The following is a 17,701-nucleotide window of genomic DNA, read 5'->3' as shown; positions in this document are numbered from 1 at the left end:
AATCAATATTGTAACATTGTATCTGTTGTAACTAGTAGACGATTGCTGATAAATGTGCATGTGTGTGTGTTTTAATAATCTGATGCGAATTGTTTTAAAAGAATCAGTCTTACTGTCAATTTAATGCCGATTTAGAAATCTTACAAATTGGTGGAGAATGCGGACATCTGGCGAGACAGCATTTTGACGATTCTTTTGAACAATTGGAAATTTCGGGAGTTACGATTGTAACTTGTGTTGCGAAGTATAATATAAATAATTAAACGGATCGGGAGAAGTTGCGTCTTAAGGAGCAGTTGTCTTGATAGTTGTAACTGTTTAAGTGGGTTGAGTTGTAACTGTTTAAGTGGGGTGGGTTGTAACTGTTTAAGTGGGGTGGGTTGTAACTGTTTAAGTGGGGTGGGTTGTAACTGTTTAAGTGGGGTGGGTTGTAACTGTTTAAGTGGGGTGGGTTGTAACTGTTTAAGTGGGGTGGGTTGTAACTGTTTAAGTGGGGTGGGTTGTAACTGTTTAAGTGGGTTGGGTTGTAACTGTTTAAGTGGGGACCCACCAGTAGTTATATTCAAAAGACACAGGATGAAGGGATCGGTCGTGAACAGAAAGCCAACAATAAAAAGAAATGTTGAGCTAGCTTATCAAGAGAAGTTGTCCAAAATTTCCCGATACAAGACTTAGAAGAGTTAAAGGCACAGCACGGTACATCCATAAGGGCCAACCTGCGTACTTTGGGGAGCTGGTGAAACTTATCCAGGAGAGAGTAGATAAGGGAGAGCTAAGGCCAAAACGGGCAAACGATCTTGTGGCATTCAGCGCATTTTATTGTGCCCGGAGAGATGAGGAATTAATGAGGCAGGAGGCCAAAGTGATATAAGATTTGAAAGAATTGCAAGTGAAAGAGATTCAACTAAAAGAAAGAGAGCATGAAGGTATAAAAGGAAGGTATAAAACAAAAGGAAGAAGGCCTCCAACTTGTGAAGCAGTTAAAAGAGGGAGAAATGCAGCATTTAAGACAAGAAATTGGTCGATTAAACCACAGCATTAAGCAATTAGAAAGAGGGGCTGAACAGGCAGCTTCATTGCTACAACAACAAAGCAACTCAAATTTAAATGCCACAGCAGCCGTTGTTGAAGCAAATGAAAACAAATTAGAGCTAAAAAAATATAAATTGGAAAACTTGAGGCTCCAGCAAGAGATAGAAGATGCTAGGGGCGCATTAAGGGAAGTAATTAAGAAGCCACATAGGGAGGCAGATCACTCCCAGTGCCAACTAGAAATAGCGAGGCTAACAAGTAACTTCGGGGAGCAGTGGGCCCTGGTATCCACAGTAACACAGGGAGCCATAACAGAGACAGCAGAAGGGGACAAGGGGGAGACAGATTGCGAAGAGGAAGGCAGTCAGTATAATCCCCTGGATGGTGGTGTAGGATGGGATACATTTGAGACACGAGAGCCAATCGTAGCCGTAGTAACCACTTCTTTACGATGTAATACGCACGGTCATATCAACAGTAACCATACCGACTCACAGCCCATATCTATCTCCTCTATCATTCTTCTAAACTCCAATGAATACAGGCCCAGTCGATCCAGTCTCTCCTCATTTGTCAGTACTGCCATCCCAAGAATCAGTCTGGTGAACCTTCGCTGTACTCCCTCAATAGCAAGAACATTCTTCCTCAGATTAGGAGACCAAAACTGAAAACAATATTCCAGATAAGGCCTCACCAAGGCCCTGTACAACTGCAGTTAAGACCTCTCTGCTCCTATACTCAAATCCTCTTGCTTTGAAGGCCAACATGCCATTTGCCTTTTTCACCGCCTGCTGTACCTGCATGCTAACTTTCAATGACTGATGTACCGTGACACCCAGGTCTCGTTGCACCTCCCCCTTTCAGATCTGTCACCATTCAGATAATATTCTGCCTTCCTGTTTTTGCCACAAAATTGGATAACCTCACATTTATCCGCATTATACTGCATCTGCCATGCATCTGCCCACTCACCTAACCTGTCCAAGTCACCCTGCAGCCTCTTAGCGTCCTTCTCACAGCTCACACCACCACCCAGTTTAGCGTCATCTGCAAACTTGGAGATATTACACTCAATTCCTTCATCTAAATCATTGATGTATATTGTAAAAAGCTGGGGTCCCAGCACTGAGCCCTGCAGCACCCCACTAGTCACTGCCTGCCATCCTGTAAAGGACCTGTTTATCCTGACTCTCTGCTTCCTGTCTGCCAACCAGTTATCTATCCACATCAGTACATTACCCCTAATACCCTGTGCTTTAATTTTGCACATCAATCTCCTGTGTGGGACCTGGTCAAAAGCCTTTTGAAAGTCCAAATACACCACATCCACTGGTTCTCCCTTGTCCACTCTATTAGTTACATCCTCAAAAAATTCTAGAAGATTTGTCAAGCATGATTTCCTTTTCATAAATCCATGCTGACTTGGGCCGATCCTGTCACTGCTTTCGTAATGCACTGCTATTGCATCTTTAATAATTGATTCCAACATCTGTCCCTTTAGCACGAACTTTTGACATTGTTAGCTCAGGCGGGATTAAAGGTGAATCCCTGTAAGGCTGAATTAGTAAAATAATAGGTCACCTTTCTAGGAGTGTCCATTTCACCAGAGGGATCAGCCCCCGACTCTCACAAGGTGGAGATAATACAGTGACTGCCATTACCCACTTCCAAAACAGCCCTACGATCATTCTTGGGTTTGGTAGGGTACGAAAGGAACTTGATCCCAAGCTTTGCAGAGTGTGCAAAGCCCCTGTATGATTTAACAAAACTGCAGGGTGATGACATACGCCAGGCATGAACTGATGCCCACACCCAGTCCGTGGCTAAATTAAAAGCTGCAGTGATACAAGCCGCATGTCTGATCTCTCCTGATCCCACGCAGCCCTTCCATTTGGAGGTCGGGGCCAGAGAGCAAAGCCTCACTGCAGTTCTGTGCCAAATGCGAGCTGATCAACTACAGCCCATTGCGTATACATCTCGAATCCTGCAAGGAGCAGAAAAGACTTATACCGCATGCGAGTGCCACCTACTGGCTGTCTTCTGGTCAGTACATCACTTTACCTTTATTACTGGGTTACAGGTAACAATCCTGCACAGCGGACACACACCTCTGAAACTACTGATGAAACCTGGAGATTCGCTAGTTTCCTCGCAGCACCTCAGCAAATGGACATTGTAATTTATGGAAAGAGACATTGATACCAGTTCCAAACCCACCACATTGCTGCCACAATTTCTGATCTATGAGGGGGACCCGCATGAATGTCCGTTACCCCTGATTAACTTTGAGACCCATCCTGTGCAGAAAGAGCCCATACAGGGTTCCCCAGATGTCTATATCGATGGGTCCTCATCACATTGAAGAATCAATTATTGAGGATGTCATAGCAGCGCATTTGGAAAGAGGTGACATGATAGGTCCAAGTCAGCATGGATTTGTGAAAGGGAAATCATGCTTGACAAATCTTCTGGAATTTTTTGAAGATGTTTCCAGTAGAATGGACAAGGGAGAACCAGTTGATGTGGTGTATTTGGACTTTCAGAAGGCTTTCGACAAGGTCCCACACAAGAGATTAATATGCAATGCTAAAGCACATGGGATTGGGGGTAGTGTGCTGACGTGGATTGAGAACTGGTTGGCAGACAGGAAGCAAAGAGTAGGAGTAAATGGGTACTTTTCAGAATGGCAGGCAGTGACTAGTGGGGTACTGCAAGGTTCTGTGCTGTGGCCCCAGCTGTTTACATTGTACATTAACAATTTAGACGAGTGGATTAAATGTAGTATCTCCAAATTTGCGGATGGCACTAAGTTGGGTGGCAGTGTGAGCTGCAAGGAGGATGCTATGAGGCTGCAGAGTGACTTGGATAGGTTAGGTGAGTGGGCAAATGCACGGCAGATGAAGTATAATGTGGATAAATGTAAGGTTATCCACTTTGGTGGTAAAAACAGAAACACAGACTATTATCTGAATGGTGACAGATTAGGAAAAAGGGAGGTGCAACGAGACCTGGGTGTCATGGTACATCAGTCATTGAAAGTTGGCATGCAGGTACAGCAGGCGGTTAAGAAAGCAAATGGCATGTTGGCCTTCATAGCGAGGGGATTTGAGTACAGGGGCAGGGAGGTGTTACTACAGTTGTACAGGGCCTTGGTGAGGCCACACCTGGAGTATTGTGTACAGTCTTGGTCTCCTAACTTGAGGAAGGACATTCTTGCTATTGAGGGAGTGCAGCGAAGGTTCACCAGACTGATTCCCGGGATGGCGGGACTGACATATCAAGAAAGACTGGATCAACTGGGCTTGTATTCACTGGAGTTCAGAAGAATGAGAGGGGATCTCATAGAAACGTTTAAAATTCTGACGGGTTTAGACAGGTTAGATGCAGGAAGAATGTTCCCAATGTTGGGGAAGTCCAGAACCAGGGGTCACAGTCTAAGGATAAGGGATAAGCCATTTAGGACCGAGATGAGGAGAAACTTCTTCACCCAGAGAGTGGTGGACCTGTGGAATTCTCTACCACAGAAAGTTGTTGAGGCCAATTCACTAAATATATTCAAAAAGGAATTAGATGTAGTCCTTACAACTAGGGGGATCAAGGGGTATGGCGAGAAAGCAGGAATAGTGTACTGAAGTTGCATGTTCAGCCATGAAATCATTGAATGGTGGTGCAGGCTAGAAGGGCCGAATGGCCTACTCCTGCACCTATTTTCTATGTTTCTATGTTTCTATCTCCTCACACCAGGTATTGCCAGAAAGAACCATCCAGCGAAGATGAAACAGACAGTCTTCACAATATGCAAAAATCGTCGCACTTCTAACTGCTGTGAAGGAAACCTCAGATAGACCCGTGAATATTTGGTCCGATAGTGCCTATGCTATAAATACCATGCTCTCCCTGCCTCTATACCACAAAAATGACTATTGTACGATAGACGGTAGGGCCCTGGTCCATGGGCCCTGGTTACGCCTGCTCTGGTTATACTTTAAACAGCGATCCCAGCCCTGCTTCATATGAAAGGTAGCAGCCCATAGAAAAGGGGGTCCACATAGTAATGGAAATTCCAGAGCAAACAGAGCAGCCAAGGACACTGTGATTGATGGGGAGATAGAGGATGTAGTTGTTGAGCCCTGCAATGCTATTAGCAAGGCCTCCCCAACAGATCACCTAGATTTAAAATCTCTGCAGCAGCAATACTGGTCATATGCTGTTGTAAGCGCCTGGCACGAGGAAGGCAGACCCCTTCCTCAACCAACAGCCTGGGCTCCCAATACCATACTCGTCACTGCCGCTGACTCAGATGAGCAGTTGCTGATGTTCAAAAGAATGCCAAACGCCTGCCCGGTGGTTTGTGTTCCACCAGAAGTGGGTCAGGAACTGCTCTCCCTCTTTCACTCCCACCCCACAGCAGGGCACTATTCGGTCCTGGTAACTTTCTATAAGGTAGCATCCAACAGCTAGGTGGTCTTCCATGAGGGAAACAATCAACCGTGGCACGATGCCTACAGTGCCTGTAACACAATCCTACTGCATGCACTAACCGAGCCTTGCTTCACAGCGCACCTCCACCTCAAGGGCCATGGACTCACATAGCAACATAGAAACATCGAAAATAGGTGCAGGAGTAGGCCATTCGGTCCTTCGAGCCTGCACCACCATTCAATAAGATCATGGCTGATCATTCCTTCAGTACCCCTTTCCTGCTTTCTCTCCATACCCCTTGATCCCTTTAGCCGTAAGGGCCATATCTAACTCCCTCTTGAATATATCCAATGAACTGGCATCAACAACTCTCTGCGGCAGGGAATTCCACAGGTTAACAACTCTCTGAGTGAAGAAGTTTTTCCTCATCTCGGTCTTAAATGGCTTACCCCTTATCCTTAGACTGTGACCCCTGGTTCTGGATTTCCCCAACATCGGGAACATTCTTCCCGCATCTAACCTGTCCAGTCCCGTCAGAATCTGATATGTTTCTATGAGATCCCCTCTCATCCTTCTAAACTCCAGTGAATAAAGGCCCAGTTGATCCAGTCTCTCCTCATGTCAGTCCAGCCATCCCTGGAATCAGTCTGGTGAACCTTTGCTGCACTCCCTCAATAGCAAGAACGTCCTTCCTCAGATTAGGAGACCAAAACTGAACACAATATTCCAGGTGGGGTCTCACCAAGGCCCTGTACAACTGCAGCAAGACTTCGCTGCTCCTATACTCAAACCCCTTGCTATGAAGGCCAACATACCATTTGCCTTCTTCACCGCCTGCTGTACCTGCATGCCAACTTTCAATGACTGATGAACCATGACACCCAGGTCTCGCTGCACCTCCCCTTTTCCTAATCTGCTGCCATTCAGATAATATTCTGCCTTCGTGTTTTTGCCCCCAAAGTGGATAACCTCACATTTATCCACATTATACTGCATCTGCCATGTATTTGCCCACTCGCCTAATCTGTCCAAGTCACCCTGCAGCCTCTTAGTGTCCTCCTCAAAGCTCACACTGCCACCAAGTTTAGTGTCATCTGCAAACTTGGAGATATTACACTCAATTCCATCGTCTAAATCATTAATATATATTGTAAAGAGCTGCGGTCCTAGCACTGAGTCCTGCGGCACTCCACTCGTCACTGCCTGCCATTCTGAAAAGGACCCATTAATCACGACTCTCTGCTTCCTGTCTGCCAACCAGTTCTCTATCCATGTCAGTACATTACCCCCAATACCATGTGCTTTGATTTTGCACACCAATCTCCTGTGTGGGACCTTGTCAAAAGCCTTTTGAAAGTCCAAATACACCACATCCACTGGTTCTCCCTTGTCCACTCTACTAGTTACATCCTCAAAAAATTCCAGAAGATTTGTCAAGCATGATTTCCCTTTCATAAATCCATGCTGACTTGGACCAATCCTATCACTGCTCTCCAAATGCACTGCTATTTCATCCTTAATGATTGATTCCAACATTTTCCCCTCCACCGATGTCAGGCTAACCGGTCTATAATTACCCGTTTTCTCTCTCCCTCCTTTTTTAAAAAGTGGTGTTACATTAGCAACCCTCCAGTCCATAGGAACAGATCCAGAATCAATAGACTGTTAGAAAATTATAACCAATGCATCCACTATTTCTAGGGCCACTTCCTTAAGTACTCTGGGATGTAGACTATCAGGCCCTGGGGATTTATCGACCTTCAATCCCATCAATTTCCCTAACACAATTTCCCGCCTAATAAGGATATCCTTAAGTTCCTCCTTCATGAAGACAGAACCAAAGTATGTGTTCAATTCGTCTGCCATTTCTTTGTTCCCCATTATAAATTCACCCGAATCCGACTGCAAGGGACCTACGTTTGTCTTCACTAATCTTTTTCTCTTCACATATCTATAGAAGCTTTTGCAGTCAGTTTTTATATTTCCGGCAAGCTTCCTCTCAATCTCTATTTTCCCCTCTTAATTAAACCCTTTGTCCTCCTCTGCAGAATTCTAAAATTCTCCCAGTCCTCCAGTTTGCTGCTCTTTCTAGCTAATTTGCATGCCTCTTCCGTGGAATTAATACTATCCTTAATTTCCTTTGTTAGCCACAGTTGAGCCACCTTCCCCATTTTATTTTTACTCCAGACAGGGATGTACAATTGCTGAAGTTCGTCCATTGCCTATCCACCGTCAACCCTTTAAGTATCATTTGCCAGTCTAATCTAACCAATTCGCGCCTCATACCATCAAAGTTACCTTTCCTTAAGTTCAGGACCCTAGTTTCTGAATTAACTTTGTCACTCTCAATCTTAAAAAGAAATTCTACCATATTAACTCCAGATAGACTTCATTGGGCCATTTCCACAGGCGCAAGGCAATTTTCAGCATGCCCTAGTGGTGGTGGATCAAGTCACTAAATAGATTGAAGCAATCCCCTTTCGCTCCAACACTGCAATCACAGCAGCCAAAACACTATTGAATCATGTGTTTTGTAGGTGGGGCATACCAGTACAAGTGGTTCACAATTTACTGGTAAAATTTTTACCTACCTGCAGGATATGTTGGGGATAAAACACAAAGTACATGTTGCTCACCACCCCCAGTTGTCCGGAGGGGTCGAAAGGGGGAACAGGACCCTCAAGATAATGTTAAAAAAATTGTGCGTGGACCACCCCACTCAATGGGCTAACATGCTGCCAATGTGCTTAATGGCAATGAGGTCCACACCTCATAGAACAACAGGGGTCTCCCCATATCAGGCCATGATGGGGAGGCTCATGAGAACACCAGGCCAGCTAACACGAACAGGGATGAGTCCCCTGACAATGAAAACATGTAGTTCCAAGTGGCTGGAACAAGTGCTAGATCACACCAATCAGATCAATCGATTTGTGGCCACCAAATTGTCAAGAAGACAAATTTAAAAGTACTTTGACAAGAAAGTATGTCCCTGTGAATATCAGGTGGGAGACTCAGAAATGATTCCAAATTATGGGAAAAAGAAGCTGCCTTTGAGCCCAGGTGTTGGGGACCGCATAAGATTATAGACCGATTGAACCCCGCTTTTTATTTGATTCAGTTACCGGGGAAAAAGGGTGTTAAGTACAAGAAGTGGTTTCACATTAATCAGTTTAAAAACTGCCAAAGAGTAAATACTACACTGATCTTGTTTCCCACAGACCATGTTACGGATCCTCATGATTATCAGGACGATACTGGTCACGACCAAAGCCGAGGGAAGATGGAGAAGCGAGAGCTGCAGCATGACTCACAAACATCATCAATCATCAATCCACTTTTCTCTCTCTCCCTCTCTTTCTCTAAGTTTAAAACCCATAAAGAGCAGAGCTATCAGAACCCTTTCAATGTTTATGATATATGAGCCCTGAGGAGATAAACCATATGAGGAGTCAATAAGGATATTTCCCCCTCAAGGTGGGGAGTTTGTAAGAATAAAAGTGTTCATTAATGATAACATTGATTCTGTGTATGTATAAATGTTAAAAATGTAGATTATACAGAAGTGTTAAAACAAAATGGAAGCATGGCTTGTTGTGCATTGTATTAATTGGAAAGCAATTAACCTAATCAAGAGATGGCTGGGCCAGTCCAAGCCACATGTGTGAGGAACTGCCCTGGAACCAAGATCCAATCCTGGGGCTTTCTGAGCAACAATAGACGTAAGGAATATAAGAACTCAGACAAAGACTTTTTCACTCTCTCTCCTCTCCTGGACACACGGCAAGACCTCCTGCTCAAAGACCAGCTGAAAAAGCAGGCCGTGTGTTCAGCCAGCCAGCCAGAGGAAAGTGATGTATATCTATTTATAAATCATTATTGTAACATTTTATCTGTTGTAACTAGTAGACGACTTCTGATAAATGTGCATGTGTGTGTGTTTTAATAAACTGTTCCAATTTGTTTTAAAAGAATCATTTTTACTGTCAATTTAATGCCAGAGATTTAGAAATCTTACAGATGTGCCGGGCCATGAGGTTACAGATTGTGGTGGAATCCAATTCTGCTCCTGCTGATGGCCCACAGCGCCTCATGGATGTCCAGTTTTGAGCTGCTAGATCTGTTCTGAATCTATTCCATTTAGCACGGTGGTAGTGCCACACAACATGGTGAGGGTGTCCTCAGTATAAAGACAGGACTTCGTCTCCACAAGGACTGTGCGGTGGTTGCTACTACCAATGCTGTCATGAACAGATGCATCTGTGACAGGTAGATTGGTGAGAATGAGGTCAAGTAGGTTTTTCCCTCGTGTTGGTTCTCTCACCACTTGCGCAGGTCCAATTTGTCACCAATGTCCTTCAGGACTCAGCCAACTCGGTCAGTAGTGGTGCTGCCGAGCACTCTTGCTGAAGAATATTGAAGTTCCCCAGCCAGAGTATGTTCGGTGCCCTTGCTACTCTCAGTGCTTCTTCCTAGTAGTGTCCAACATGGAAGAGTACTGATTCATCAGCTGAGGGAGGGCAGGACGTTTCCTTGCCCATGCTTGACCTGATGCCATGAGATTTCATGGGGTCCAGAGTCACTGTTGAAGACTCCCAAGGCCACTCCCTCCCAACTGTATACAACTGTGTCGCCACCTCTGGTGGGTCAGGACCTACCCAGGGATAGTGATGGAGGAGTCTGGGACATTGGCTGAAAGGTATGATTCTGTGAGTATGACTAAGTCAGGGTTAATTAGTCTGTGGGACAAGTACCCAGATGTTAGTGAGGAAGACTTTGCAGGGTTGACTGGGCTGGGTGTGCTGTTGTGTGTCCGGTGCCTATGTCTACCTTGGGGAATGTGGCCACCTACAGGGATGCTGCAGCTGGGCCCTAACTGTAGGAATCAATGTTTACAGCCTTTGCAGCTTTGGTGGAAGCCATGCAGTCTCTGGGCTCAAACCTTTACTTCGCCTCAGAGAGGCATTCCTTGCATCCAGTGTTGCTGAGGGCAAAACAGAATTTACATCATATGGCATACTTTCTCAGTTGCACAGTGCTTGAATATGCCAACAATATTTGCTAGCGCAATCCAAAACTAATCCTTGCTCTTTTCCCATATTGCTGTTTCTCCCTCTGCTTCCCTTAAAAGATGCAATTGTCTCTGCCTCTGTCGCTCCCTGCAGCAAAACATTCCATGGTACTGCATGAAGAAATTTCTCAGTGCCAGCTGTGGCTCAGTGGGTAGCACAGTTGCCTTTGAGTCAGAAAATTGGGAGTTTGAATCCCACTCTAGGAACTTGAGCACATAAATCTAGGCTGACACTCCAGTGCAGTGCTGAGGGAGTGTTGCACTATTGGAGGTGCTGTCTTTCAGATGAGACAATAAACTGAGGCCCTGTCTGCCCTCTCAGGTGGATGTAAAAGATCACATGGCACTATTTCGAAGAAAGTTATCCCTGGTGTCCTCTCCAATATTTATCCCTCAATCAACATAACAAAAACAGATTATCTGGTCGTTATCACATTGCTGTTTGAGGGAGTTGACTGTGTGCATGTTGACTGCCATATTTCCTACATTGCAACAGTGACTATACACTCCAAAAGTACTTAATTGGCTGTAAAGCACTTTGTGACATCCGGTGGTCGTGAAAGTCGCTATATAAATGCAAGTCTTTATTTTCTTTCTTTCTTTAGCCTCTCTCCTCACCACCTTAGTGGCATCATGTCTCTCACTGACTCCTTCACCAGAGAAAATAAACTTACACTTTGCACCATATAAAAACCCTTTATAATTTGAAACACCGATAAGCATTTTTGCTCCAATGGAAATAGTACCAATCCTCATCAAGTCTATCCTCATAACTACTGTTTCCTATCACTGGCATATAATATCCTTTCTCGCCTGTACTTTCTGCGGTCTAGAGGAGTCCGTGTTCCACATTTTTATTGAATGTGTGAGGTTGCAGCCCCTATTCCAATATTTGAAGGAGCTGCTCCACAAATTCTGGTTGCACTTCAGTCCCACACTCCTGATCTTTGGGCACCCTGTGCGGAGGGGAGCGGGCAGGTGGGAAGGCCTCCTCGTAGGACTGCTTCTGGGCATGGCCAAGGGGGCCATCAGCCAGTCCAGGCAGCCGGTGGTCGAGGAGGTCGTTCATCCTGACTGCCTGCCTCTCTTCCGCGGTTACATCTGAGCCAGGGTGTCCCTGGAGATGGAGCACGCGATGTCCACCGGTATGCTCACGGCCTGCCGCGAGAGGTGGGCGCCGGAGGGATTGGAGTGCATCATCATCCCTGGCAACCACATTTTAATTTGAACCATGTCCAAAGTTTTATTTGTTTAAGTTTGTCAGTTTTAGTGCACCCCCCCACCCCCCATTTAGCCAGGGGGCACTTATATAATTTGTGTTTTTAGTGCCCCCCCAAAAAAAAAACAAGGGGGCACTTGAAAAGTTTTTGGAGTGTCGTCCCCCCTCCCCCCCTTAAAATCAGGGGGGCACTTGATTACTAATACAGCTAAAAATAATTGTAGAGCTGTTGTGGGAATGGCCTATTCACTTGGGAGCTGTGTGTGTGGAGTGAGGAGCTCCTGCAAGCCTGCAGCCAACCTGTGTACCCAGGAGAGGAGGAAGGGGCCTACTGTTACAACACTTCAAGGGAGAGGAGGAGAGCAATAGCTATAATATCCTTTCTATGATGGGAAGCCCAAAACTGCACACAATACTCTTAACTGTGACCTAACCATTGCCTAGTGCAGATTTATCAGTAGCTCTTTTCCCTTGTACTCTATGCCCCCAAATGCTATTGGCCATTTTTATGGCTTTATCAACCTGCAGTCAATCTTCAGGGAATTGTGTATGTGAACCCCAGCTCTCTCTTTTTATCCACCCTCTTCTATGTCTTTCTGTAGAATTCATTCTCCCATTTCTTATTTTAACTTCCAAAATGTATTACTTCACACTTCTCCGCATTAAATTACATCTACCGCCTGTCTGCCCATTCTGCTAAACTGTCCATGTCCTCCTGAAGTCTTTTACACTTCACTGTTTGCCAAACTCTCTACTTTTGTGTCATCAGTAAATGTTGATATAATACTCTATATGGTCAAGTTAAAATCATCTATTTTTACCAAGAACAAAAGTGGATCTAGCACTGACTCCTCAGGCACACCAGTTCCAACCCTTCTCCAATCAAAACAATACCCAATAGCTCTAACTGTTTCCTGTCCATCAACCAACTTTCTATGTAAGCTGCTGAATTTCGTTATAGTATACATCAGAATTTTTGGAACAAGTCTCCTGTGAGAGAGGTGGGAGTCGAGAGAGGCAGCGGCCTATAAAAGGCTCAGCAGTCCGGGGAGCGTCAAGAGAGGCGGGAGTCGAGAGAGGCAGCGGCCTATAAAAGGCTCAGCCATCCGGGGAGCGTCGAGAGAGGCGGGAGTTGAGAGAGGCGTACTTGTGCAGCTCCAGCTGAGAGAAGTCAAAAAAGAAGTAGAAAGAAATCAAAAGGTGACGTCACAGCCAACGTGGTAAGTGATTGGCTGCTGATTGGTGAGTAGTTTTTCTTTTTCTTTATTAGTCAGTAACTTTTAACATTGTTGTCGGCAATTTAAGTGTATCTAAGGGTTAAGTCATGGCAGGACAGCTCGGTCACGTGATATGCTCCTCCTGTATCATGTGGGAACACGGGGACAACACCAGTGTCCCTGACGACTACATGTGCGGGAAGTGTGTCCACCTCCGGCTCCTGACGGTCCACGTTGCGGAGTTGGAGCTGAGGGTGGATTCACTCTGGAGCATCCACGATGCTGAGAATGACGTGAGTATCACGTGAAGCGAGTTGGTCTTACCGCAGGAGAAGGGTCCACAGCCAGCGAGGGAATGGAAGACCAGCAGGAAGAGTAGTGCAAGGAAGGTAGTGCAGGGGTCCCCTGTGGTCATCCCACTGCAAAACAGATACACTGCTTTGAGTGCTGTTGAGGGGGATGACTCATCAGGAGAGGGCAGCAGCAGCCAAGTTCATGGCACCGTGGCTGGCTCTGTTGCACAGGAGGGCAGGAAAAAGAGTGGGCGAGCGATAGTGATAGGGGATTCAATTGTAAGGGGAATAGATAGGCGTTTCTGCGGCCGCAACCGAGACTCCAGGATGGTATGTTGCCTCCCTGGTGCAAGGGTCAAGGATGTCTCGGAGCGGGTGCAGGACATTCTAAACAGGGAGGGAGAACAGCCAGTTGTCGTGGTGCACGTTGGTACCAATGACATAGGTAAAAAAAGGGATGAGTTTCTACAAAATGAATTTAAGGAGCTAGGAGCTAAATTAAAAAGTAGGACCTCAAAAGTAGTAATCTCGGGATTGCTACCAGTGCCACATGCTAGTCACAGTAGGAATCGCAGGATAGCTCAGATGAATACGTGGCTTGAGCAATGGTGCAGCAGGGAAAGATTCAAATTCCTGGGGCATTGGAATCGGTTCTGGGGGAGGTGGGACCAGTACAATCCGGACGGTCTGCACCTGGGCAGAATCGGAACCAATGTCCTCGGGGGAGTGTTTGCTGGTGCTGTTGGGGAGGAGTTAAACTAATATGGCAGGGGGATGGGAACCAATGCAGGGAGATAGAGGGAAACAAAAAGGAGGCAAAAACAAAAGACAGAAAGGAGATGAGGAAAAGTGGAGGGCAGAGAAACCCAAGGCAAAGAACAAAAAGGGCCATTGTACAGCAAAATTCTAAAAGGACAGAGGGTGTTAAAAAAACAAGCCTAAAGGCTTTGTGTCTTAATGCAAGGAGTATCCGCAATAAGGTGGATGAATTAACTGTGCAAATAGATGTTAACAAATATGATGTGATTGGGATTACGGAGACGTGGCTCCAGGATGATCAGGGCTGGGAACTCAACATCCAGGGGTATTCATCATTCAGGAAGGATAGAATAAAAGGAAAAGGAGGTGGGGTAGCATTGCTGGTTAAGGAGGAGATTAAGGCAATAGTTAGGAAGGACATTAGCTTGGATGATGTGGAATCTATATGGGTAGAGCTGCAGAACACCAAAGGGCAAAAAACGTTAGTGGGAGTTGTGTACAGACCTCCAAACAGTAGTAGTGATGTTGGGGAGGGCATCAAACATGAAATTAGGGGTGCGTGCAATAAACGTGCAGCAGTTATAATGGGTGACTTTAATATGCACATAGATTGGGCTAACCAAACTGGAAGCAATACGGTGGAGGAGGATTTCCTGGAGTGCATAAGGGATGGTTTTTTAGACCAATATGTCGAGGAACCAACTAGGGGGGAGGCCATCTTAGACTGGGTGTTATGTAATGAGAGAGGATTAATTAGCAATCTCGTTGTGCGAGGCCCCTTGGGGAAGAGTGACCATAATATGGTGGAATTCTGCATTGGGATGGAGAATGAAACAGTTAATTCAGAGACCATGGTCCAGAACTTAAAGAAGGCTAACTTTAAAGGTATGAGGCGTGAATTGGCTGGGATGGATTGGCGAATGATACTTAAGGGGTTGACTGTGGATGGGCAATGGCAGACATTTAGAGACCGCATGGATGAACTACAACAATTGTACATTCCTGTCTGGCATAAAAATAAAAAAGGGAAGGTGGCTCAACCGTGGCTATCAAGGGAAATCAGGGATAGTATTAAAGCCAAGGAAGTGGCATACAAATTGGCCAGAAATAGCAGCGAACCTGGGGACTGGGAGAAATTTAGAACTCAGCAGAGGAGGACAAAGGGTTTGATTAGGGCAGGGAAAATGGAGTATGAGAAGATGCTTGCAGGGAACATTAAGACGGATTGCAAAAGTTTCTATAGATATGTAAAGAGAAAAAGGTTAGTAAAGACAAACGTAGGTCCCCTGCAGTCAGAATCAGGGGAAGTCATAACGGGGAACAAAGAAATGGCGGACCAATTGAGCAAGTACTTTGGTTCGGTATTCACGCAGGAGGACACGAACAACCTTCCGGTTATAAAAGGGGTCGGGGGGTCTAGTAAGGAGGAGGAACTGAGGGAAATCCTTATTAGCCGGGAAATTGTGTTGGGGAAATTGATGGGATTGAAGGCCGATAAATCCCCAGGGCCTGATGGACTGCATCCCAGAGTACTTAAGGAGGTGGCCTTGGAAATAGTGGATGCGTTGACAGTCATTTTCCAACATTCCATTGACTCTGGATCAGTTCCTATGGAGTGGAGGGTAGCCAATGTAACCCCACTTTTTAAAAAAGGAGGGAGAGAGAAAACAGGGAATTATAGACCGGTCAGCCTGACATCGGTAGTGGGTAAAATGATGGAATCAATTATTAAGGATGTCATAGCAGTGCATTTGGAAAGAGGTGACATGATAGGTCCAAGTCAGCATGGATTTGTGAAAGGGAAATCATGCTTGACAAATCTTCTGGAATTTTTTGAGGATGTTTCCAGTAGAGTGGACAAGGGAGAACCAGTTGATGTGGTATATTTGGACTTTCAGAAGGCGTTCGACAAGGTCCCACACAAGAGATTGATGTGCAAAGTTAGAGCACATGGGATTGGGGGTAGTGTACTGACATGGATTGAGAACTGGTTGTCAGACAGGAAGCAAAGAGTAGGAGTAAATGGGTACTTTTCAGAATGGCAGGCAGTGACTAGTGGGGTACCGCAAGGTTCTGTGCTGGGGCCCCAGCTGTTTACACTGTACATTAATGATTTAGACGAGGGGATTAAATGTAGTATCTACAAATTTGCGGATGACACTAAGTTGGGTGGCAGTGTGAGCTGCGAGGAGGATGCTGTGAGGCTGCAGAGTGACTTGGATAGGTTAGGTGAGTGGGCAAATGCATGGCAGATGAAGTATAATGTGGATAAATGTGAGGTTATCCACTTTGGTGGTAAAAACAGAGAGACCGACTATTATCTGAATGGTGACAGATTAGGAAAAGGGGAGGTGCAAAGAGACCTGGGTGTCATGGTACATCAGTCATTGAAGGTTGGCATGCAGGTGCAGCAGGCGGTTAAGAAAGCAAATGGCATGTTGGCCTTCATAGCAAGGGGATTTGAGTACAGGGGCAGGGAGGTGTTGCTACAGTTGTACAGGGCATTGGTGAGGCCACACCTGGAGTATTGTGTACAGTTTTGGTCTCCTAACCTGAGGAAGGACATTCTTGCTATTGAGGGAGTGCAGCGAAGGTTCACCAGACTGATTCCCGGGATGGCGGGACTGACCTATCAAGAAAGACTGGATCAACTGGGCTTGTATTCACTGGAGTTCAGAAGAATGAGAGGGGACCTCATAGAAACATTTAAAATTCTGACGGGGTTAGACAGGTTAGATGCAGGAAGAATGTTCCCAATGTTGGGGAAGTCCAGAACCAGAGGTCACAGTCTAAGGATAAGGGGTAAGCCATTTAGGACTGAGATACGGAGGAACTTCTTCACCCAGAGAGTGGTGAACCTGTGGAATTCTCTACCACAGAAAGTTGTTGAGGCCAATTCACTAAATATATTCAAAAAGGAGTTAGATGAGGTCCTTACTACTAGGGGGATCAAGGGGTATGGCGAGAAAGCAGGAATGGGGTACTGAAGTTGAATGTTCAGCCATGAACTCATTGAATGGCGGTGCAGGCTAGAGGGGCCGAATGGTCTACTCCTGCACCTATTTTCTATGTTTCTATGTTTCTATGTTATCTAATCTTATCTCTTGTCATATTGGCTGTTGGCATATATGGGTTCAGTGCAGATTTACCAAAATGGTAAAGTGGTTTTAATAATAAAATTATGAGGGCAGGTTGCATAAACATGGGTTGATTTTTGGTCTAATTGATGTATTTAAAATGATAAAAGGATTCAATAGAGTAGATGCAGAGGAGCTATATCCTCTGGTATTCCAGGACAAGGAGCCACAATCTTAAAATTAGAGGTTGGCCATTCAGGAATTAAATCAGGAAGCATTTTTTTTTAAAGGGTAGTGGAAATGTGGAACTCTTTCCCCCCAAAAGCTGTGGATGCTGGGTCAATTGAAATGTTAAAAACTGAGATTGACAGATTTTTATTGGGTAAGGGTATTAAGGGAATTGGATCAAAGGCGGGTAATAAAATTGAGGTACAGATCAGCCGCGACCTAAGGCTCAAGGGCTTATTATGTTCCGATGTCATTCTATTTGAACTTCTGGCTGAAGATGGTTGTGAGCACTCCAGCCTTGTCTTTTGCACTGACATGTTGGGCTCCTCCTCCTGTTAGTTGTTTGATTGTCCACCACCATTTAAGATTGGATGTGGCAGGAC

This window comes from Pristiophorus japonicus, chromosome 6, assembly GCF_044704955.1.
Source record: "Pristiophorus japonicus isolate sPriJap1 chromosome 6, sPriJap1.hap1, whole genome shotgun sequence".
Lineage (NCBI taxonomy): Eukaryota > Metazoa > Chordata > Chondrichthyes > Pristiophoridae > Pristiophorus > Pristiophorus japonicus.
The sequence above is the reverse complement of the archived record's forward strand: the minus strand, read 5'-3'. Positions refer to the sequence as shown.